Genomic DNA, 24,284 nt, shown 5'->3' with positions numbered 1-24,284 from the left:
GGGGCAGAACCAGGCAGTATTAGCCTGGTATTTCAGGTGATACAGGGGGCCAAATTACACAGCACAAGCACTGTGCTGCATAACATGCTTTAGAGGTACAGGATCCTTTTTTTTTTTTGAATAACAAACGCTTTAAGATAAAAAAAAAACTTTCTGTCTTTGCAACCACGTTAACTGCTTTTCTATTGTTCTGGGAGGATTTCATACGATTTCCTCCGGAGAACGCAGACAGCGCTCTGGAATGATCTGTCGCTGCCGGTACCAATCACAGCAGATCACATGACAGTTGTAAACAATGAATGGCTTCCTATCATGCCATTCATTGTATACAATTGTGTTGCTAGATGTGATTGGTCACAGTGGTCACATGGTACAGACAGGGCCAATCACAGCCCTGTGCTTAGCTGTGGCCAATTACAGCTAATCACAATAATACACAGGTCTACACACTGTCATTCAGTAAAAATATTTGCTTATAGCAGTGAAATTCACTGCTATAAGCAATCATAATATGTAAAAAAAATAAAAAATTTAAATAATCCTGATCAACTCCCAGAGTGGTAAAGTGTTACTATGGTAACACTGTATTGCTCTGGCCACAGTATGTTAAAAAATAAAAAAAGAGAGAAAAAACATTTAAACATTTCAATATATACGTACGACTCACTGTCACCAGTGTGCTTGGTCACTGGCACGCCAGTTAGCTGTATTTATCGGCATATAACATGCACATTAACTGTAGGAGGGAAAAAATTTAAATAAAGAACTTTGAAGCAAAATAAGGGTCAGTGCCCATAAATGCAGCCTTATCAGTGTCCATCTGCAGCCTCGCCATTGCCCATTAATGGCGCCTAATCAGTGCCCATCTGCAGCCTCGCCATTGCCCATCATTGCAGCCTGATCAGTGCCCATCTGCAGACTTGCCCATCATTGCAGCCTAATCAGTGTCCACTTGCAGCCTTGCCCATCATTGTAGCCTGATCACTGCTCATCTACAGCCTTGCCCATCATTGCAGCCTAATCAGTGCCCATCTGCAGCCTTGCCCATCATTACAGCCTAATCAGTGCCCATCTGCAGCCTTGCCCATCATTGCAGCCTAATCAGTTCTCATCTGCAGTCTTGCCCATGATTTCAGTCTGATCACTGCACATCTGCAGCCTTGCCCATCATTTCAGTCTGATCACTGCACATCTGCAGTCTTGCCCATCATTGCAGCCTAATCAGTCCTCATCTGCAGCCTTGCCCATCATTGCAGTCTGATCACTGCACATCTGCTGTCTTGCCCATCATTGCAGCCTAATCAGTGCCCATCTGCTGCCTTGCCATTGCCAGAATAGAGAGCCGGATCTGTGTAGTTGGCTTGGCTCACAGTAATGCCCAGTCTCACCCCTTAGCCCGGCTCTTATGATGGACATAACATCTATCCAATGTCGGGACGTCAATGCTAGGAGCTGTCCAGGGGGTTGGGACTGGGCGTGACTGTGAGCCGAGCACACAGATGATCTGGCTCTGTCTAGTTAGGCAGAGCTCATTCCATCCTTCCCCCCTCCAGCCCTATATCGGCATATAAAACGCACACCCGATTTGCCCCTATTTTAAGGAGGGGAAGTGCGCGTTATACGCTGATAAATATGGTATATGAGGACGCTGTACTGCACTGGTGATAGTATTTAAAAAAAAAAAAAAAAGTGACAAAAAATGACAACTTCAAACAAAAATGTGCCATGCCTCTTACTAAATACCTCAGACTTTCTACTTTCCAAAAAGGAGTAATTTGGGGAAATATTTGTACTGCCCCGGTGTTTGAATCTCAAGAAATTGGATAGGCTGTCAGTACATCAGGATTGATTGATTGTCATTATATTATATATATACCGTATATACTCGAGTATAGGCCGACCCGAATATAAGCCGAGGTCCCCAATTTACCCCCAAAAAACTGGAAAAAATTATTGACTCGTGTATAAGCCGAGGGTGAGACATGCCTGTCCATCCCTGTGTGTCGTCCATCCCTGTGTGTGTCCATGCATCCGTGTGTGTGTGTGTCCATGCATCCGTGTGTGTGTGTGTGTGTGTCCATGCATCCGTGTGTGTGTGTGTCCATGCATCCGTGTGTGTGTGTGTCCATCCATCCCTGTGTGTGTGCATGCATCCGTGTGTGTGTGTGTGTGTGTGTGTGTGTGTGTCCATGCATCCGTGTGTGTCCATCCATCCCTGTGTGTGCATGCATCCGTGTGTGTGTGTGTGTGTGTGTGTGTGTGTGTGTGTGTGTGTGTGTGTGTGTGTGTGTCCGTGCAGCCTACCTGTGTCCAGCCTGCCTGTGTCCGTCCAGCCTGTGTCCGTCCAGCCTGTGTCCGTCCCGGCCTGCGTCCCGTCCCGGCCTGCGTCCCGTCCCGGCCTGCGTCCCGTCCCGGCCTGCGTCCCGGCCTGCGTCCCGTCCCGGCCTGCGTCCCGGCCCGTCCCGCAGCTCTTCGTCGGTGGCCATTCTAGGATTCAAAAGCCGCGCCTCCGTCGGTGATAGGCGGAACACTCAATTTCCCACTGACTGCTGGGAAATTGAGTGTTCCGCCTATCGGATGTCCGTGATAGGCGGAACACTCAATTTCCCAGCAGTCAGTGGTCCGCCTATCATGGACGTCCGCTCATCCTCATACTACGGACGAGGATGAGAGGACGTCCGTGATAGGCGGAACACAGACTGCTGGGAAATTCAGTGTTCCGCCTATCACAGGCGAAGGCGGAGACGGAGGCGCGGCCTTTGAATCCTAGAATGGCCGCTGTCTGTCTGCTCGACACGCTGATCGGGCAGACAGACAGCGATGACTCGAGTATAAGCCGAGGGGGGCACTTTCAGCCTCAAAAAAGAGGCTGAAAATCTCGGCTTATACTCGAGTATATACGGTATATATATATACACACACACACACACACACACACACACACCATAGATTGTGTACTGTATAACTTTCCTACAAACTAAATAATATACACTGATTTGGCCTAAATTTATGAAGAAAGCGTATTTGATTTCAAAATTTTATAACAGAAACAAAGAAAATTAGCAAAAAATTAAAAACCCAGTGGTGATTAAACACCACTAAAAGAAAGCTCTATTTGTAAGAAAAAAAAATGTTAAAAATCTCATATGGGTACAGCGTTGCATGAACGCTTAATTGTCATTCAAGGTGAGACAGCGCTGAAAGCTGAAAATTGGCCAGGGCAGGAGGGGGTAAAAGTGCCTGGTACTGAAGTGGTTAAAGCTGTTGTAAACTTCAGACAGGAAATATGAACATAGCATATCCCTCTTAAAGAGGAGGGCCGGTTTAAAAAAAAAAAAATTTAAAGTCAGCAACTGCAAACACTGTAGCTGCTGACTTTTAATAAGCACACTTACCTGTCCAGGGCGCCCACGATGTCGGCCGCCCGAGGCTGACCCGTCCCTCGGTCTCGGGTCCCGGCGCCGCCATTTTGGCTAAGGGAAACAGGCAGTGGAGCCTTGCGGCTTCACTGCCCGTTTCCTACTGCTCATGCGCTAGTTGCGCAGCGCTTTGTGAATGGGGCGCGCTGTGTTCTGGGACACACAGTTCCCAGAACACAGCGCGACCCATTACCCAGAAGACGCCGCACGGAGGAGAGAATACAGAAGATCTCCGCGGAGGAGGAAGAGGCAGATTAGCATGATGTGCCTAGCAACAGGCATTTCTGGTAAGTAAAAAATAATCATTTTTTTTGTTTCTGCTTTTTTTCTAATTTTTAATGTATTTTTTTTTTCAGGGTGGCCCTCCACTTTAAAGTGTGTACTTGCCTCATTTAAGAGCACTAAGTGTAATTTCTGTCTGCCGCCCCACTCCTCTGTTATCCGCATGAGTCTCTTCTGACAAGTTTTCCTGACATCAAGAGAAAAATGGTGACGGGAGGGACCTCCTGCTAATTAACAGCCTCAACTCTGTTCCTGCCTGCTGTGTGAAGGGGGAGGGTGTTCCTTCCTTCCAATAAACTCTCAGACCTCTCCTCTTTTAGCTCTGAAGATTGTGACTTCAGCTCTCTGCCCTCTTTTTTACTGAACTCTCGGACAAGCTTATAAATTCAGCACTTTGAACGGATATGGAGAAGAGAAGATTGCAGATAAACAGGTACAACTTACGTAGGAGGATTTGTTTCAAACTGATCATAGAGATTTCCGTGACCAGATGGTCCACAGTCATCTCTATGACCTTCGGAGGCCCGGATGTGATGTTATGACGTCATGTCCGGCCGGCAGAAGTAAATAATGCTGAGGACTGGCTGGAAAAAAAGATCTTTCTTTTTTGTTTATCTCAATCTTTCCAGCCTGGAGGAGAGATGTGGATCCGTAAGATTTGTTAATTAAAAAAAAAATGGCTCCTAACTTTTTTAGCTGGCTCCTAGAATCAAAGCAAATTTGTCAAACACTGTTGGAAAAGCTATATTATTAATTGTATTTACTTATTTCCCATGAAATGCCTTTAAAGAAGAGCTTTTGCCAAGCCATTCAGTTGCAGGGATGCACAATTTGTATCGCCCAATGCCCAAAACATGCAGCTACGGGAACCGGGCAAGTTGTCTTTTTTTTCACATTTAGCCCTGCTGCAGGCAAGTGCCAGGGCTCACTTGTCAGGCGGAAGCATTTAGAGGCTCATTTGCTTCCACACACATGGATAAAGTGCCCCTGCTATGTATCATGGGCTCCACTTGCCCATCTGCAGGCCCAAGACCAGCATAGTGGGCACTGCAGGGTAGAGGGGAGGGGAGGGAAGAGAGTTGACACTCATCTACTCTCCTCCCCATCTTGTTCCTGACCTAAAAGCGATGTGTATAATATCACGTATAGGTCCCCGTTGACAGTTTCCGTAGCTCCTTTTTTTTTAGCTGGCTCCTAGATTCAAAGCAAATTTGTCAAGCCCTGCAATAAAGCATTGCAATCCAACATTTAGAAAAGCAGCTAAAACTGCATAGAAAACTGCACTCATTTCCATGACCCATGTAGCCAGAAATAGTTTTTAAGAAACAAAAACTAACAAGCATATAAAGTCTACAGGTATCTTGAGCAATCCCCTTTATGTTGATGTTTCTTCAATAAAAAAATAAAAAAACTTCTGGTAACCTTGCGAAAACTCAATGGTTCAAGGAGCTTTGGGAGCCCAAGGATCTCACATCCTCCAGTAAGCAGCTTTCTAGTGGAAGCAGCACCAAGACCTTTTACTGCAGGAAGTGTTGTCACCTTATTATACAAGACCTTTTCAGAGGAAGTGCCTGAATCAGGACTGTACACTGCAAGAAGTGTTGTCGTTCTATAAGAGGAAGAACCTGAACCAGGACTGTACACTGCAGGAAGTGTTGTCACCCTATAAGAGGAAGAACCTGAACCAGGACTGTACACTGCAGGAAGTGTCGTCACCCTATAAGAGGAAGAACCTGAACCAGGACTGTACACTGCAGGAAGTGTTGTCACCCTATAAGAGGAAGAACCTGAACCAGGACTGTACACTGCAGGAAGTGTTGTCATTCTATAAGAGGAAGCACCTGAGCAAGGTCCTTATACTGCAGCAAGTGTTGTCATCCTATAAGGGGAAGAACCTGAACCAGGTCTTTATACTGCATAAAGTGTTGTCACCCCATAAGAGGAAGAACCAGGACTGTACACTGCAGGAAGTGTTGTCACTCTATAAGAGGAAGAATCTGAACCAGGTCTTTATACTGCAGGAAGTGTTGTCACTCTGTAAGACGAAGAACCTGAACCGGGTCTTTATACTGCAGAAAGTGTTGTCACCCTGTAAGAGGAAGAACCTGAACCAGGTTTTTATACTGCAGCAAGTGTCGTCACCCTATAAGAGGAAGAACCTGAACCAGGGCTTTATACTGCAGGAAGTTTTGTCACCATATAAGAGGAAGAACCAGGACTGTACACTGCAGGAAGCATTGTCACTCTATAAGAGGAAGAATTTGAACCAGGTCTTTATACTGCAGGAAGTGTTGTCACCCTATAAGAATAAGAACCAGGACTGTACACTGCAGGAAGCATTGTCACTCTATAAGAGGAAGAATCTGAACCAGGTCTATATACTGCAGGAAGTGTTGTCACCCTATAAGAGGAATAACCAGGACTGAACACTGCAGGAAGTGTTGTCACTCTATAAGAGGAAGAACCTGAACCAGGTCTTTATACTGCAGGAAGTGTTGTCACCCTGTAAGAGGGAGAACCTGAACCAGGTCTTTATACTGCAGGAAGTGTTGTCACCCTATAAGAGGAAGAACCTGAACCAGGACTGTACATTGCAGGAAGTGTTGTCATTCTATAAGAGGAAGAATCTGAACCAGGTCTTTATACTGCAGGAAGTGTTGTCACCCTATAAGAAGAATCCCCTCACTGTAAGTTTTGTCACTCTATAAGAACCTGAACCAGGACTGTACACTGCAGGAAGCGTTGTCACCCTACAAGATAAGGAACCTGAACCAGGACTGTACACTGCAGGAAGTGTTGTCACCCTATAAGAGGAAGAACCTGAACCAGGACTGTACACTGCAGGAAGTGTTGTCACCCTACAAGAGAAAGAACCTGAACCAGGACTGTACACTGCAGGAAGCGTTGTCACCCTACAAGAGAAGGAACCTGAACCAGGACTGTACACTGCAGGAAGTGTTGTCACCCTATAAGAGAAAGAACCTGAATCAGGACTGTACACTGCAGGAAGTGTTGTCATCCTATAAGAGGAAGAACCTGAACCAGGACTGTACACTGCAGGAAGTGTTGTCACCCTACAAGAGAAAGAACCTGAACCAGGAATGTACACTGCAGCAAGTGTTGTTCTATAAGAGGAAGCACCTGAGCCAGGTCTTTATACTGCAGCAAGTGTTGTCACCCTACAAGAGGAAGCACCTGAACCAGGTCTTTATACTGCAGGAAGTTTTGTCACCCTATAAGAGGAAGAACCAGGACTGTACACTGCAGGAAGTGTTGTCACCCTACAAGAGAAGGAACCTGAACCTGAACCAGGACTGTACACTGCAGGAAGTGTTGTCACCCTATAAGATGAAGAACCAGGACTATACACTGCAGGAAGTGTTGTCACTCTATAAGAGGAAGAACATGAACCAGGTCTTTATACTGCAGCAAGTGTTGTCACCCTATAAGAGGAAGAACCTGAACCAGGTCTTTATACTGCAGGAAGTTTTGTCACCCTATAAGAGGAAAAACCAGGACTGTACACTGCAGGAAGTGTTGTCACCCTATAAGAGGAAGAACCTGGACCAGGACTATACACTGCAGGAAGGGTTGTCACTCTATAAGAAGAAGAATCCGACTCAGGTCTTTATACTGCAGGAAGTGTTGTCACCCTATAAGAGGAAGAACCTGAACCAGGACTGTACACTGCAGGAAGTGTTCTCACTCTATAAGAGGAAGAACATGAACCAGGTCTTTATACTGCAGCAAGTGTTGTCACCCTATAAGAGGAAGAACCTGAACCAGGTCTTTATACTGCAGGAAGTTTTGTCACCCTATAAGAGGAAGAACCAGGACTGTATACTGCAGGAAGTGTTGTCACCCTATAAGAGGAAGAACCTGGACCAGGACTGTACACTGCAGGAAGGGTTGTCACTCTATAAGAAGAAGAATCCGAATCAGGTCTTTATACTGCAGGAAGTGTTGTCACCCTATAAGAGGAAGAACCTGAACCAGGACTGTACACTGCAGGAAGTGTTCTCACTCTATAAGAGGAAGAACCATGACTGTATACTGCAGGAAGTGTTGTCACCCTATAAGAGGAAGAACCTGGACCAGGACTGTACACTGCAGGAAGTGTTGTCACCCTATAAGATGAAGAACCAGGACTGTACACTGCAGGAAGTGTTGTCACTCTATAAGAGGAAGAACATGAACCAGGTCTTTATACTGCAGCAAGTGTTGTCACCCTATAAGAGGAAGAACCTGAACCAGGTCTTTATACTGCAGGAAGTTTTGTCACCCTATAAGAGGAAAAACCAGGACTGTACACTGCAGGAAGTGTTGTCACCCTATAAGAGGAAGAACCTGGACCAGGACTGTACACTGCAGGAAGGGTTGTCACTCTATAAGAAGAAGAATCCGAATCAGGTCTTTATACTGCAGGAAGTGTTGTCACCCTATAAGAGGAAGAACCTGAACCAGGACTGTACACTGCAGGAAGTGTTCTCACTCTATAAGAGGAAGAACATGAACCAGGTCTTTATACTGCAGCAAGTGTTGTCACCCTATAAGAGGAAGAACCTGAACCAGGTCTTTATACTGCAGGAAGTTTTGTCACCCTATAAGAGGAAGAACCAGGACTGTATACTGCAGGAAGTGTTGTCACCCTATAAGAGGAAGAACCTGGACCAGGACTGTACACTGCAGGAAGGGTTGTCACTCTATAAGAAGAAGAATCCGAATCAGGTCTTTATACTGCAGGAAGTGTTGTCACCCTATAAGATGAAGAACCTGAACTGTACACTGCAGGAAGTGTTGTCACTCTATAAGAGAAAGAACCTGGACCAGGACTGTACACTGCAGGGAGTGTTGTCACTTTATAAGAGGAAGAATCTTAAGCAGGTCTTTATACTGCAGGAAGTGTTGTCACCCTATAAGAGGAAGAACCTGAACCAGGACTGTACACTGCAGGAAGTGTTGTCATTCTATAAGAGGAAGAACCATGACTGTATACTGCAGGAAGTGTTGTCATTGCATAAGAGGAAGAATCTGAACCAGGTCTTTATACTGCAGGAAGTGTTGTCACCATATAAGAGGAAGAACCAGGTCTGTACACTGCAGGAAGTGTTGTCACCCTACAAGAGAAGGAACCTAAACCAGTACTGTACACTGCAGGAAGTGTTGTCATCCTGTAAGAGGAGGAACCTGAACCAGGACTGTAAACTGCAGGAAGTGTTGTCACTCTATAAGAGGAAGAACCTGAACCAAGTCTGTACACTGCAGGAAGTGTTGTCACCCTATAAGAGGAAGAACCAGGACTGTATACTGCAGGAAGTGTTGTCACCCTATAAGAGGAATAACCTGAACTGTACACTGCAGGAAGTGTTGTCACTCTATAAGAGAAAGAACCTGGACCAGGACTGTACACTGCAGGAAGTGTTGTCACTTTATAAGAGGAAGAATCTTAAGCAGGTCTTTATACTGCAGGAAGTGTTGTCACCCTATAAGAGGAAGAACCTGAACCAGGACTGTACACTGCAGGAAGTGTTGTCATTCTATAAGAGGAAGAACCATGACTGTATACTGCAGGAAGTGTTGTCATTGCATAAGAGGAAGAATCTGAACCAGGTCTTTATACTGCAGGAAGTGTTGTCACCATATAAGAGGAAGAACCAGGTCTGTACACTGCAGGAAGTGTTGTCACCCTACAAGAGAAGGAACCTAAACCAGAACTGTACACTGCAGGAAGTGTTGTCATCCTGTAAGAGGAGGAACCTGAACCAGGACTGTAAACTGCAGGAAGTGTTGTCACTCTATAAGAGGAAGAACCTGAACCAAGTCTGTACACTGCAGCAAGTGTTGTCACCCTATAAGAGGAAGAACCAGGACTGTACACTGCAGGAAGTGTCGTCACCCTGTAAGAGGAAGAACCAGGACTGTACAATGCAGGAAGTGTTGTCACCCTATAGAGGAAGAACCAGGCCTGTACACTGCAGGAAGTGTTGTCACCCTATAAGAACGATCCCCTCACTGTAGTATCAGTAGGTGTTATTTTAATAAAATATGCAGATTTACAAATATTGAACACGACGTGCACTTCTATTACCATTACATCTCACATGGGATTTCGCTGCCTGGGTTCACACACACTTTAGGATGACAGTGTCAGGATAACATGCTCCTGTCAGTATAATTACAGGCAATATTCTTTCCTTCCTCCTCCTCACACAACAATACGGAAGTCACATGAAACCCAGCCATACATTCTATGAGCGCTCATTGCAACAAGCTGAGCGGACAGCGGCCATCCCCAATGAATGAACACCAGTGACCCGCACCTCACATGTCCTACCTCTCTCCTCTAGGAGACACGCTTGATGACATCACGATCATGTGACCCGGCACTGGGGTGACGCTGGTGCACCATGTGACTGAGGGAGGGAGACTTGAATGGGCAGTAGAGGAGTGACACTGACAGTGATGTTGTGTGCAGCGCTCTGTGTCTTCCCCTCTGTACTCCAGTACTGGTCATGTTTGGGGGACACATCCTGCATCCTTCCTTCCACGAGTGATTGTGAATGCACACCTCTGATAAGGTCAAGAGGGACCCCTCCAGGCTAAGGGCCATTCACACAATACAGCAGTGCGATTGGCAGTCCATTCATTTGAAATTGCTGCAAATCGCACTGGAGCCCACAAAAAAAAAGTGCTGCATGCGCTACTTTGTAGGTTTACATGCATTGGAAGCACTCTTGATTGCGTTTTGCGCGCATTTTGCGCTACGTTTAGCACTGCATTTTTCTATACGTTTTTGGGCTTGGCTTAACCGCTTCAGCCCTAGAAGGATTTGCCCCCTTCCTGACCAGGTCATGTTTTGCTATACAGCACTGCGTCGCTTTAACTGACAATTGCGCAGTCGTGGGCAGTTATACCCAAACAAAATGTATATGTCTTTTCCCCCCCCCCCCACAAATAGAGCTTTCTTTTGGTGGTATTTGATCACCTCTGTGGTTTTTATTGTTTTGCGCTATAAACAAAAAAAGACCGACCATTTTGAAAAAATGTATATATTTTTTATTTTCGCCTATAAAACACACCCAATTCATTTTAAAAAATCGAATTTCTTCATCAATTTTGGCCAATTTGTTTTCCGCTACATATTTTTGTTAAAAAATCCCAATGAGCGTATATTGATTGGTTTGCGCAAAAGTTATAGCGTCTACAAAATAGGGGGTAGATTTATGGAATTTTTATTATTTATAATTTTTTTTACTAGTAATGGCGGTGATCCGTGATTTTTAGCGGCACTGCAACTTTGCGCCGGATGGATCGGACACCTAACTGGCGGTTTTGACACTTTTTTGGGAACCAGTGACAATATTACAGTGATCAGTGCTAAAAATATGCACTGACATTGTATTAATGGCACTGGCAGGGAAAGGGTTAACATCAGGGACGATCAAGGGGTTAAATGTGTTCCCTCACTGTGTGTACTAACCATATGGGGGATGGGCTGCCTGGAACGACACACAGATCCGTCTTCCTGCATAGCAGAAAGACATGATCTGTGTGTCATCCCCTTGTTAGAACAGAGAACTGCCTAGTTTACTATGGCAGATCCCCGTTTTTGTCACTGCGGGGAACGATCGTGGGCAGCCAGCGAACATCGAGTCCACCGGACCCGCTGATTGGCTCTGGCCAATGGGCACTCGCCCACAGATTACCGTGTATGAGCCCGACAGCGATTTGCCGAGCCAACCTGCCACAGTATAACTGCGGCGGCTGGTCAGCAAGCTATTAAAGGAGTGCGGTGCATTTGAAGTGCGTCTGTAGCGCATTACCTGCATTTGCAGTGCAGAAAAATACATCATGCTCTACTTTTGTAACTGCGCTGAACTGCACTGCAATGATGTGAACTATGCCCATAGGATTACCTTGATTTTGGGCTGTCTATGCAGTTGGAGTGCAGTTCTAAATGTAGCCAACTGCATTCGGTGTGAAAGGGACCTTAAAAAACAAACCACACCATATCTCATGATGGTGTGATCTGGTGTCCGCAAACACATTGGGTTTGGGGTGCCATTAACCACTTCAGCCCTGGAAGAATTTGCCCCCTTCCTGACCAGGCCATTTTTTGCGATAAGGCACTGCATCACTTTAACTGACAATTAGGCGGTCCTGCAAAACTGCTTCCAAGCAAAATTTATGTCCTTTTTTCCCCACAAATAGAGCTTTCTTTTGTTCTTTTGGTGGTATTTAATAACCTCTGAGGTTTTTATTTTTTGCGCTATAAACAAAAAAAGCAACAATTTTGAAAAGAAAACACCATGGGGGTTATTTACGAAAAGGCAAATCCGCTTTGCACCGAAAGTGCACTTGGAAGTGCAGTCGCTCTAAGGCTAGGTTCACACTATTGCGATGCGGGAACGCCGCGAATCCGCGGCGTTTTCCCGCATCGCATACCTCCCGCCGGCAGTTCACACTGCCCTATGCGGACGGCTGGGGGTGTCAATGTTATGTTAATGACACCCCCAGATCCGTCGGCATATCGCAGTGCGATCTGCCGACTCGCACAGGAATCGGATCGCATGGTGTGAACCCCCATGCGATCCGATTCCGTTGCGGACCCAAAAAAGGGTCCTGTGCGAGTTTGCTGCGGGACAGCTGCGAGTTCAGCCATACTATCTGTATGGCTGAACTCGCAGTGCTACGGAGATCGGATGTGATTTGCTGTGCGAATCACATCCGGATCTCCCCCCGCAGCAGTGTGAACCCAGCCTAAATCTAGATCTGAAATGAGTGGAAGCTCTGCTGATTTTATCATCCAATCATGTGCAAGCTAGAATGCTGTTTTTTTTATTTTCCTTGTATATCTCCCTCAGATCTACAGCGACTTTACTTCCAAGTGCAATTGCAGTGCAAAGTGGATTTTCCTTTAGTAAAAAACCCCCTGCCTTTTGTACTTTTTGCTATAATAAATATCCCCCCCAAAAAAAAAATCTCTACATCAGTTTAGGCCGATGTGTATTCTTCTACATATTTTTGGTAAAAAAATCGCAGTAAGCGTACATTGATTGGTTTGCATAAAAGTTATAGCGTCTAAAAAATAGGGGATGGATTTATAGCATTTTTATTATTACTATTATTTTTTTTATTAGTAATAGCAGCGATCTGCGATTTTTATCATGACTGTAACATTATGGCGGACACATTGGACAATTTTGACACATTTTTGGGACCATTGGCATTAATACAGCTATCAATGTTATAATAATGCATTGATTACTAGACATGTGCATTCGTTTTCGTCCGAATGCATTTTTGTCCGAATTTCAGGTATTTTCGTTTTCGTTTTGACAAATGATAACGAAAGTGCAGATTCCGAAAAACGAAAGATCCGACATAAATAAATGCTTTTTTTCGTTTTCGTTGTTACAACAGTTCGATATAGAATAGGAGATTCGAAGTGACCGTTCGATATAGAATAGGAGATTCGACGTGACTCCATATGTCTATTGAACCTGTGGTCGAATGTGCCTAAGTTTCGTTTACCTCTATTAGTCCTATTATATAGAAAAGCTTCGACAGAGAGTAAATATTCGACATAGAGAGAACAGAATCGACAGAGAGACACGATACTGGAATTGGGTGGGGGAAGTAAATTAAAAAAAAATAATGATAATATTCGACGGGATCGTTGCACGTTTATAATAATATTCGACGGGATCGTTGCACGTTTATAATAATATTCGACGGGATCGTTGCACGTTTATAATAATATTCAACGGGATCGTTGCACGTTTATAATAATATTCGACGGGATCGTCGCAACTATACGACACTGCAATCGTACATTTCGGCAATCGAATGCTCCGCCTATAGGCTATATAGTTTAGCAGCTCCATCGAATCTTCTTTATCCATTCGACAGATACCATAAGCCTTCCAAGACAGATTCGACCGTAATTCATGTGGATTTTCGGACGAATGCAATTTTTGCACGAAAAACGAAATAGATAAAAACGAATTTCGGGAGTAACTAAATAAATAAAATTTACGGACGAAAACGAAAAAACGAAACGAAATATTCTAGTCTGCACATGTCTATTGATTACTGTAAAAATGTCACTGGCAGTGAAGGGGTTAACACTAGGGGGCGATCTAGGGGTTACCTGGGTTCCCTGGGAGGTGATTCTAACTGAAGGGGGAGGGGACTGACTAGAGGAAGTGAGGGATCGTGGTTCCTAGCTAATAGGAACATATGATCTGTCACTCCTGTCAGTACAAAACAGGGAAGTGTGTGTTTACACACACTTGTCCCTGTTCTGTGTCTCCTGTTCACAATCGCTCCTGGCCGGCGGTCATCTCGACCATCAGCGACAAGCATCGGCATCCCCGCTGTGCAGTGGGCACGCGATCGCCTGCTATCCCGACCCCGCGAGCCGACGTATAGCTATGACGGCTCTCGCAGGGGAGCCAACCTGCCACAGTATGACTGCGGCGGTTGGTCAGGAAGCGGTTAAAGTGTCTCTAATTAACCCCAAATAAAGTTCAGCTGTTCTAGTGGGTCTTTCCTGACATTTTCACATCCTACAGCAAAAGCCACGGTCTGCAGAGAGCTTCCAAAGTATCAGAGGTATTAGTCGGGAGAAGGGTACAAAGGAATTCACAAGGCATTAGAAATACCATGGAACACAGGGAAGACAGTCATCAAGTGGAGAAAATATGGCACAGCAATGACATTACTAAGAACTAGACGTCCCTCCAAAATTGATGAAAGACGAGAAGAAAACTGGTCAGGGAGGCTGCCAAGAGGCCTACAGCAACATTAAAGCGGGAGTCCGCGTTTTTTTTTAAAAAAGCCAGCAGCTACAAATACTGCAGCTGCTGACTTTTAAAATAGTGACACTTACCTGTCCAGCGCGCCCACGATGTCGGCACCCGAAGCCATCTTGGGTATGGGAATCAGGAAGTGGAGCCTTTCGGCTTCATTTCCCGGTTCCCTACTGCGCATGCGCGAGTTGCGCTGCACAATAAGGATGGACCCGCTGCCTCTGGGATCTGTGTGTTTCCCAGCAGGCAGCGGGGGACTTTCAGAAAGGGGCGTAATCTACGCCCCTTTCCGCAGAGAGCTATCCCGGAAGTGGGTGCAGATACCTGTACTGTACAGGTACCTGCACCCCCCTCCCCCCTCCCCCCTGAAAGGTGCCAATTGTGGCGCCGGAGGGGGGAGGATTCCAATGAGCGGAAGGTCCACTTTAGGGTGGACCTCCGCTTTAAAGGAACAGCAGTAATATCTGACAAGTACTGTCTGTTTGGTACATGTGACAACAATCTCCCATATTCTTAATATGTCTGGGCTATGGGGTAGAGTGGCAAGACGGAAGCCTTTGCTTACAAAGATAAACATCCAAGCCCAGTTAAATTTTGCAAAAACACATCTGAAGTCTCCCAAAAGGATGTGGTAAAATGTGTTTTGGTCTGAAGAAACCAAGGTTGAACTTTTTGGCAATAATTCCAAAAGATATGTTTGGCACAAAAACAACACTGCACACCACCAAAGGAACACCATACCCACAGTGAAGTATGGTGGTGGCAGCATCATGCTTTGGGGCTGTGTTTCTTCAGCTGGTACAGGGGCCTTAGTCAAGGTAGAGGGAATTATGAACAGTTACAAATACCAGTCAATATTGGCAAAACCTTCAGGCTTCTGCTAGAAAGCTGAACATGAAGAGGCGCTTCATCTTTCAGCATGACAACGACCCAAAGCATACATCCAAATCAACAAAGGAATGAATTCACCAGAAGGACATTAAAGTTTTGGAATGGCCCAGCCAGAACCCAAACCTGAATCCGATTGAAAACCTGTGGGGTGATCTGAAGAAGGCTGTGCACAGGCAATGTCCTCGTAATCTGACAGATTTGGAGTGTTTTTGCAAAGAACAGTGGGCAAATATTGCCAAGTCAAGATGAGCCATGCTGATAGTCTCATACCCAAATGAGTGCTGTAAATAAAATCAAAAGGTGCTTCAACAAAGTATTAGTTTAGGAGAGTGCACACTTATGCAACCATATTTTTTTAGTTTTTTATTCTTACTTCCCTCCACCTAAAAGATTTTAGTTTGTTGTTCAGTTCATACAGTTGTACAGTTTATAGGTCACATTAACCCCTTCACACTGACCGTATGCAAACAAGCGGCCTCTGCTTGAAGGAGTTGTACGGGGTTGATGCACACAGCTACACGCTTTAACCCGGTACCGTTTATTTAGAGCCAGCAGTTGGCTTTCTTGGGATAACAACCAATGCGGCTAAAAAAACACTTGGCTCTTATCCCAAGCAGCAGGAGGGGACTCCCCCCCCTCCTGCCGCCTTCCGCGGCCCTTCCGGGCTCTCCCATCCCACCAGGAGGCCCAAGCGACCAGCCGAGGAGACCCGAATAGAACCGGCTTCAATCAGGTCTCAGATCTAGTAACCTGGAGAAATGTCATGACATCCAGTTTACAGAAGACTTAAAGGCTCCAAATTTTAAAAAATTACAGTATTCAAAACAGCCAAACTTGGTGTTTTGCATATTTATAAGTGCAAAGGAGGGATTTGGCGTCTTATAGACCCCATATATTATATATATTTTGTTTGTGGGTTCTATGTAGTTTTCTAGCAAAAAATACGGATTTTAACTTCTAAGCAGCAAATATCAGAAAAAGGCTTATGCTGTGTACACACAATCTGAAATTTGGTCAGCAATAGACAGATGAGAGCTTTTGGTTAGAAAATGCGATCGTGTGTATGCTCCATCGGACTTTTGCTGGCCGAATTTCGCGTGTTCTCAATTTTTTCGGTCGGAAAAAGTTCCTATTCGAAAATGCGTTCGTGTGTATGCAATTCTGACGTGCAAAAACTCACGCATGCTCACATTCAACTAGGAGACAGAAGTAATCGGTCTGGTAAAACTACCGTTTGTAATGGACATAGCACATTCGTCACGCCAAATTCGTCTTCTTTACAATGCTAAAAGAATGAAGTTGTTTTGCTGCTCATATTCACACATAGTTCTCACAAACGTACTTCTTTATTATTTCTCCTGATCTCATGAATAATCTTTTTTGTATTTAAAGCCAGATCTCCATAATAATGTTTGGATTTTTTTTGTGTTTTTTTAAATTATTTTCTAGTCATCTCCATTTTTTTTTTTGTGTCAAGTTTACATAACAACATTATTATCTTGTCTTTTTAAAGCACAAGGAGGTTGGTTGGTGTCCCTTGTTAATTTGACATAGTATTTTTGAAATGTACCTGTCTACTCACAAAAACAAACTGTCCTATTTGAAGAAAAACACATATAGGCAAGTATTCTCTAAAAAGAAAATCTCAGTTTATTCTGGCTGATAACAAAATAAAGAAGGCAACGCTGGAGAAACTGCTGGAATTTGCGGAGCCTTTCTATCCCAGGGCACACATCAACTATTTGGAAAATAAAATTGGTAGCTTGAGAAGTCCATATAATGGGGAGCACAATCTGGTCGAGGACTCACAGAGATCATGAACAGCAGCAGATGACATTTATGTCCCCAGGCTGTGGTACTAGACTGAACCCAGAACATCACTTTGTCTTCCTTGCAGCCTTCCCTGCAGCCTTCCTTGCAGGCTGTGGCTCTGGAGGTGGAATTGTGGCAGGAGGAGGAGGAAGAGGAGGATGGGCGAGCATACATAAGTGCATGTTATCACTTATTTGGCCACTCAACCCCTTCTGAATGGCCTCAAAAACTAATTTCTCACACCTGAGGCGTTGGCCCTCCTCCATTTGCTGCAATTTAGCAGCTACATAGCAGCCATAGCTTTGGGGGGGGGGCTTTTCAGGGCCACATTAGCATCCTTAATGAGGCCCAGTGTTGCCTCCTCCACGTTACTCCCCTTCCTAGCCCTTTTTGTTGGAAGGCAGAGGGGAGGCACCTGGGATTGGGTGAGGCTACAGGGCCCTGCCACCTCCTGGCTACCACTTACCCCAGCCTCCTCCTGGCTGACACATTCCAGAGGCTCGTCCTGGCTGAGGTCTTCCTGTTTATGAAAAAGGGACATGCTTTTAGTTTTTGGTTCATCAATCACACCCAATTTTCAGCTCATGACTGTTGCAAATTGAATGTTAAGAAATAGAAAAGACTATCACTCTGACCCCAGCATTTTTCATTCTTGTCACACTCGTTTTTGGCCCCTACTGTCAATTGATATGTCAAACACTTTTAGTTAAATCATTCATTTGTTAGCAAGAATAACATCTAGTTAATAACAATCATTTTCAGGCAATAAATATGTTAAAAAATACTATACCTGGCTCCAGCTGGGCTCCTCAACTTCTTCCAGGATGGAAGGCCCAGGTTGGTCCTCAGAAGTCTCAGCTGGGATTGAGGGAAGGGTGGATGGAATTTTAGAAAGGGATTCCCTGGCTTCCATCTGGTCTTCCAGAAACTACATCCTGCTGTAGTACCACAGACTGGGTACATAGATATCCAAGGCTGCAGCTCCTGAACTCATGGAAGCCTGGACCTTATTAAGCTCCTTCCTATATGTGCTTCTCAAGCTACCAATTTTCCTCTCCACAAAGTCACTGTCTGCGTTGGGGACCTGCGTCTTCACATATTCCAGCAGTTTCTCCAGTGATGCCTTCCTAGCTGTTTTTGTTTCAATATAAGGGTTTTTTTCACCTCCCAAAAATTTCACATATCCCTATATTTGTCTATGAAGTAGCCCATAAATTCAGGGTCTCTGACTTATTTCATATTTGCTGCAAGACAAAACACAAGACAAAAACACTAACTATCAGGCTAAACTCTCCTAATCTTATCCCAATATAGGCCTCAATCTAGAATCAGTATAGGCCACTAATGTACCAAAGCAAAGATGTTACCTTCGTTATAACGTTCGCTCTCCTTCCTCAGCACACCGAACGTAGGTAGGACGGGCGCGTCTTAACTTTATATACACTGCGCATGCGTGAAACTCCGCCTGCCCCTGATGTTCTTTCTCGAAGATGCCCAGCCCCATCTCTTTCGTCGCAGTGGGAGAGGAACATGGCGGAGACACACTACTAGTAGTAACAAGGAGGAAAGCTGAAACATCCCAATCCAGGAGGAGGTTTAAGGCCTCCAGTATGTCCTTTTGAGGAGATGGTGGAGATGGTCCACATATTGAAGAGGGCCGACTATGATTGAATGAATGAGCCGTACCCAAATCCCAATCTGTGAAAGGCCAAAATCATGATGAAAGTGGTGAAGAGTCTGCAGCAGAAATCTGGGATACTACAATCAAAGGAGCAATTAAGAAAATACTGGTCAGACCTAAAATTAAGGGAGCAGGTTCAGTAGAAAAGGATAAAGAAAGTGTTTAAAAAAAGTAAGTACTTGTCGTGTGTTCCTATTATGATTATTAACTGGCATTCTGCTCCATGTGCTTTTCTTTACTGTTGTACAGTTTTAAATGGCTGCTTTCATGTTCGTGGGCACAGTAATCGTTCGGAGGAAACATTGTTCGTTTGCCAACTAAATAAGATGTTTTTAGCTGATACAGGCTTAACTACATTTGGTTATGTTAATTTGTATTAAAAGAAGTTTAGGACATTGTTGTCTAGATGTCTTTGAAACTAGAATGCATTGCAAACTTGATTCAGTGGAATGTAAGGAGAGGACACTCAGCGGCTGTTTACACATCTGGACTTAGGGGCAATAGTGTGGGACACCAGAGCACATTTTTTAGGGTGACCCACACAGGTGCTCCAGTGGATAGTTGGGATGTCTCCATCTGTGAAACTTGTCCAAAAAGGTAAAAATTCCTGCTTGGTTAAAAGGAAATTAATGATGTCTTCAACTTGGAACTCTGCCCAAACAGACAATTGTTCACCACTTCCAAGCAATATTTCACATTCATATTTCTGGCCACAGATATCTGTGTGTTAAGTATACCGTTTGCTTCATTCTCATAGGGGAGAAAAGACTCTCTCCGTCAGAGGACAACATGAACCCCCTACCTCCTCAAGAAGGGGAGCAGAGTTTAACGGTACCTGAGAATGTGGACGAAGGAGAGATGGAGGAAGTGCTGAAATTTGGCACCACAACAGGTCAGTGTCGGACACCACAGATTCAGGTAATAGACGTTTGCCTGCATATTTTTAAGACATGGTGTGTTTTTTTTTTTTTTTATGTTCAGGTTGTGGTACCAAAAACCAGTCATTTCACCAGTGACAGTGCACAGCGGCTTATCCAGGAAATCATGTCTTGCAGTCAGGATTTGGACCTTATCAAACAAAAAACCAAGGAGACTAAACAAAGACTGAAGAACATGATTGATGTACTAGGGAGAATATAAATCCTAAAAAGATTCAGTTTTTTGTTCTTTTTTTTAATAATATTTTTATCTAACATTTTAATACTGTTTAAAAGCTAAATTTGGAAGATGCACACAGTGTGTCAACATGTGCTATCTGCCATCAGGGGATTTCAATGTACGTGTTTTGTGGGTGCTCCCAACTCTGGTAGGTCAGAGGAAGTGGTTGCACCCCAAAAACACGTCCATTGATACAGCATGATGGTAGATAGCACATGTTGACATTAGGTATGGGATCAGAAAGGAAATTCCCATTTTGACTCACAATTTGTGTGCATCTTCTAAATTTCGCTCTTACAGGGGTGACTTCACCCCATCTGATGAAGGCAAGATCAAGACCTTTTTCACACTATAAAATGTCTGATATTGCCTTCTTTTTTGCAATGTTGAACTTTGTAAGTTCCAGAGTTGTGTATGTTATGTTTGGAAACATGCCTGTTTCCATATTTGTAAAAAAATTTCAAGGTAAAACTTGGAAAAAAAAAATGTTTTATAAAACGCACATGCGAATGTGCACGGAGTAAAAGCCTTTCTACTCCATGGCTTTGCCTCTCGATGCTCAACAACACTTTTTGGATTAATTTGGTGTTTACAGTGACAATGTATGTTATTTAAATAATGTGAGAAACACTTGGCACTACAAGTGCACTAGGATAACCTAGGAGACAGATAAAATAAACCCAAGCAGTAAATCCAAATCAAGATTTTATCAGATAATTTTTTTTTATTTAAAGAAGATTTACAAATTAGCTGGCATAGTAATGTCCCCCCTACCCGTAAAATATTCCACATATTTTTAATGCACAGGCGCTTTGAGGGGGGGCAAGCCAGGACAGACAGCTTCCAGGGCCGTCAGCGTTGGTTCCCAAAGTCCGACCTCAGGCCCACCTAAGGCTATATAATTTGGAGCATTTCTTTTTAAAAAGTTGTGCAGGATGCAGCAGCATAAAACAAAACAATGTGGTTCAGTTTGTACTCTGCCAGGTTAATTGCCGTTAGAAATAGGTGGAACCGGACGAGAGGCCGAGGTTGGGGCATGACCGGATGTCAGGGTGAGAGGTCGCGGCGGGCTCAGACCTACCGCTCGCTCCAGAGACTAATGCTGCCGAGGTAGTGTGGAGGAGGAGGAGGGAAGGAGAAGCCGAGCGTTGAGGTGCCGAAACGAGGGGACGCTGCGAAGCTGTGACGCCACCAAAGCGAGAGTAACGGTACATTCGGTTGACTGAACGGCGCAACAGTGGAGGTATGTGGAGGTCGCCACAGGAAGCTCTCCCATAGAGGAACATCGATCCCCACGTAAGAAACCCTGTGAGAGAGGGAATCAAAGCAAAGGGAGGGATTGAGCGTTACCCCCCCCCCCCCCGGTGGAAGAGACGTAAGACCTGAAGGTATGACCAGGAAAAGGGGGGTGGAGGAGGCGACCACACATAATGGATCACAAACATTACGCAGCTCCAAAGATAAGGCTGGTCACTCGACCGGGCTGACAGGCGTTGCTGCTGCTGCCGCCGCTTCTAAACTGGAGCGATATGCCCATACGCCTAATCAGACTCCAAACCAAACACCCAAAAAGAACGTGCAAGTCGGAGAGGGGCGGCCGCAGAGTACTGCAGCCGTGCAAACGGTCGGAAGGAAAAGCCAGGGCTTGACGACCGAAATAGAGCCGACAAGTTTAAATAAAGCAATATGTGTGGCAGTCCGGTCGGACACTACGGGTGTAATGGGTGGAATATCGGAAGCACAAGCGTCCGTGAGTAATCTCTCCTTGGAGAGGGGGACTGGACGGGACACTGAGATAGGTACAGAAGGAGAAATTTGGGCAAAAGGTAAAGAACCATCACTAAAAGAAATTCTATCTGCGGTGAATACATGTAAATTATCATTGGATGATGTATCAGATCAATTAAAGCAGATAAGAGAAGATGGGTTAAATCTTAAAAATGAAGTACAGAAAACTGCGGCTCGTATATCAGATATGGAGGAGAGAGTCAGCCAGTTGGAGGATGATGTACTCCCGCTGAAACAGGAGATGCAAATGATGAAGGGCCAGTTAAATTTGTGTATGGCTAAAATGGACAATATGGAAAATATTATACGCAGGAAAAATATCAGAGTTTTAGGTTTTCCGGAGAAAAGCGAAGGCAATGATCTTGCTGAATTTATGGAAATATGGATAAAGGATAAAGTAGAGAGTGAGAAGCTATCAAGATTTTTTGCAATTGAAAGGGCGTATAGAATTCCGTTTAGGATGGTGGAAGGAAGAAGTCATCCTAGACCCATAATCATCCAATTGCTGTCCTATAGAGATAAAGTTGTTATCCTTCAAAGAGCAAGAGAACTGCGTAATCTTGAATATAATGGGATAAAGATTTCATTGTATCCGGATTTTTCCCCAGAGCTGCAAGGACAGAGAGCCAAGTTTATAGAGTGCAAAAAGAAATTGCAGAATCTTAAAGTGAACTATGCATTGCTTTATCCGGCAAAGTTGAGGGTATCAGCATTTGGGGAAAACATATTTTTTAATAGTCCAGAAGAAGTTAAGTTGTGGTTGGAGGAAAATAAATGTCTGCTGCAACAGAGGGGAATGTTGTAATATGAAAACAGAAAGAAAATGGACATTTTTTTTCTTTTTTTTTTTTTTTTTTTTTTCCGGACTAAGAGGGAATGCCCCCATATTGCTCTGTTTGTCTCCCTCCCTTTCTCCTTCCCCCCTTCCCTTTTTTTTTTTTTTTTTTTTTTTTTGTTGTTCTCGGTAGTAATGTGGACTATTTTTTGTTATAGAAATAAGAGTAATGGGAGTGGGTGGGTAGGGCGAGTAAGTGGGGAGGATATATCACCCTGGGAGGTAAAAACGGTCATGTTGGAAGCCCCTTAGAAGGGCCCCAAGTGGGGCATGGGAGGGTTGGGGAGGGGAAAGAAAAAAAGGATGGGGAGTGTGAATGGATGAATGATAGCGAGAGAAAGGAGGTTGAAAGGATAGGGAAGGATATAGGTAGGCATGGTAAAGGATTATTAATTGCACAAAAAATATCTAAGTATAAAGTTGATGTGTGAAATTGCATTAAATACGGTGGTCAGTGAAAAAGGGCACAAGAAAATGAAATTAAGGGAGGCACAAGGAAATAAATTGTCCAATTTATATAAAACGTGTGTAAAATGTGTATAAGAAATATGGTAAATTTGAGATACAAAATATGTGTGGGACTAAAATTTTGGAGCACAGGGGAAAAAAGTAAGGGGGAGATCACGTGTGAAAACACAGAGAAAGCACGTAGAATGGAGAATAAAAGTATGATATGGTGATTTAGGCTTTAAATATGGGAGTAAGCAGTAAGGTAGGGAACTTCACTAAAAAGGTTAAAATCTGTTCTTGGAATGTACGGGGGGGTGAAGGAACAGCTGAAGAGACGTGCGTTATTTTCCATGGGGAATATGGGTAATTATGGGATGCTCTGTTTGCAGGAGACCCACCTGGACCGAGATACAATCAGTGTGCTAAGACACAGGAAATATAGGATACAATATCATTCTACATACACCTCCTATTCAAGGGGAGTGAGTGTCTTAATAGATCCTGGGTCGGGTCTAACCTGCAGGCAGAGCATCATAGATGTTAAAGGGAGATATGTGTTCCTTTTTTGTGGTATAGAAGATAGAGTATGTGTGATCTTAACTGTGTATATCCCACCACCATTTAATGCAGAAATATTATACGAACTGCTGAAGTTTATAAAGGATAAGCCTGGAATCCCAGTCATAATAGCAGGGGACTTTAATATGATAATGGATCAAAAAATAGATAGGTTCCCACAGAAGGTTGGTAGTAGGGAGGGACCTAATGGGTTGTTATTTCAATTCTGTGAAGAAACAGGTTTTGTGGATATATGGAGAAGGTGGAACCCCTTAAGAAAACAGTATTCTTGTCACTCTAAGACGTACTCCACCTTGTCCAGGATCGATATGGTGCTGTGTAATGAAGAGGCGCTGGGGATGGTGGAGAAAGTGGAGTACGAGCCAAGGGGAATTTCGGACCATTCACCGGTAATGTTTTTAATGACAATAGGGAGAGGATGTAGCAGAAGGGAATGGAAGATAAATCCATTTTGGTTAGAACTAATGGATAACATGGAGGGGGTAAAAGAAAATCTAAAAGAATTTTTGAGCATAAATGTGGGATCTACGTCCCTGGGAATAATGTGGGATACCTTGAAAGCCTTCTTAAGGGGG

General features: G+C 44.2%; 1 protein-coding gene across 2 annotated transcripts in view; it reads right to left on the bottom strand.

Moving 5' to 3' along the window:
- LARS2 (leucyl-tRNA synthetase 2, mitochondrial) overlaps positions 1 to 10,101 on the bottom strand; it is a 319,881-nt gene extending 309,780 nt beyond the window's left edge. Inside the window, exon 1 of one of the 2 annotated variants that reach the window (XM_077491589.1) lies at positions 10,036 to 10,101. The gene's annotated coding sequence lies outside the window, so the exon portion shown is untranslated. Of the gene's footprint in view, positions 1 to 10,021 lie in introns of both variants that reach the window. The other variant, XM_077491590.1, reaches the window with a different exon arrangement.
- Between the last annotated feature and the right edge of the window lie 14,183 nt (positions 10,102 to 24,284).

Source organism: Lithobates pipiens, unplaced genomic scaffold (genome assembly GCF_037356315.1).
Source record: "Lithobates pipiens isolate NorthernLeopardFrog02 unplaced genomic scaffold, aLitPip1_a1.2 Scaffold_19, whole genome shotgun sequence".
In the NCBI taxonomy this organism is placed as follows: Eukaryota; Metazoa; Chordata; class Amphibia; order Anura; family Ranidae; genus Lithobates; species Lithobates pipiens.
This window is presented reverse-complemented; position numbering and strand designations above follow the sequence as displayed.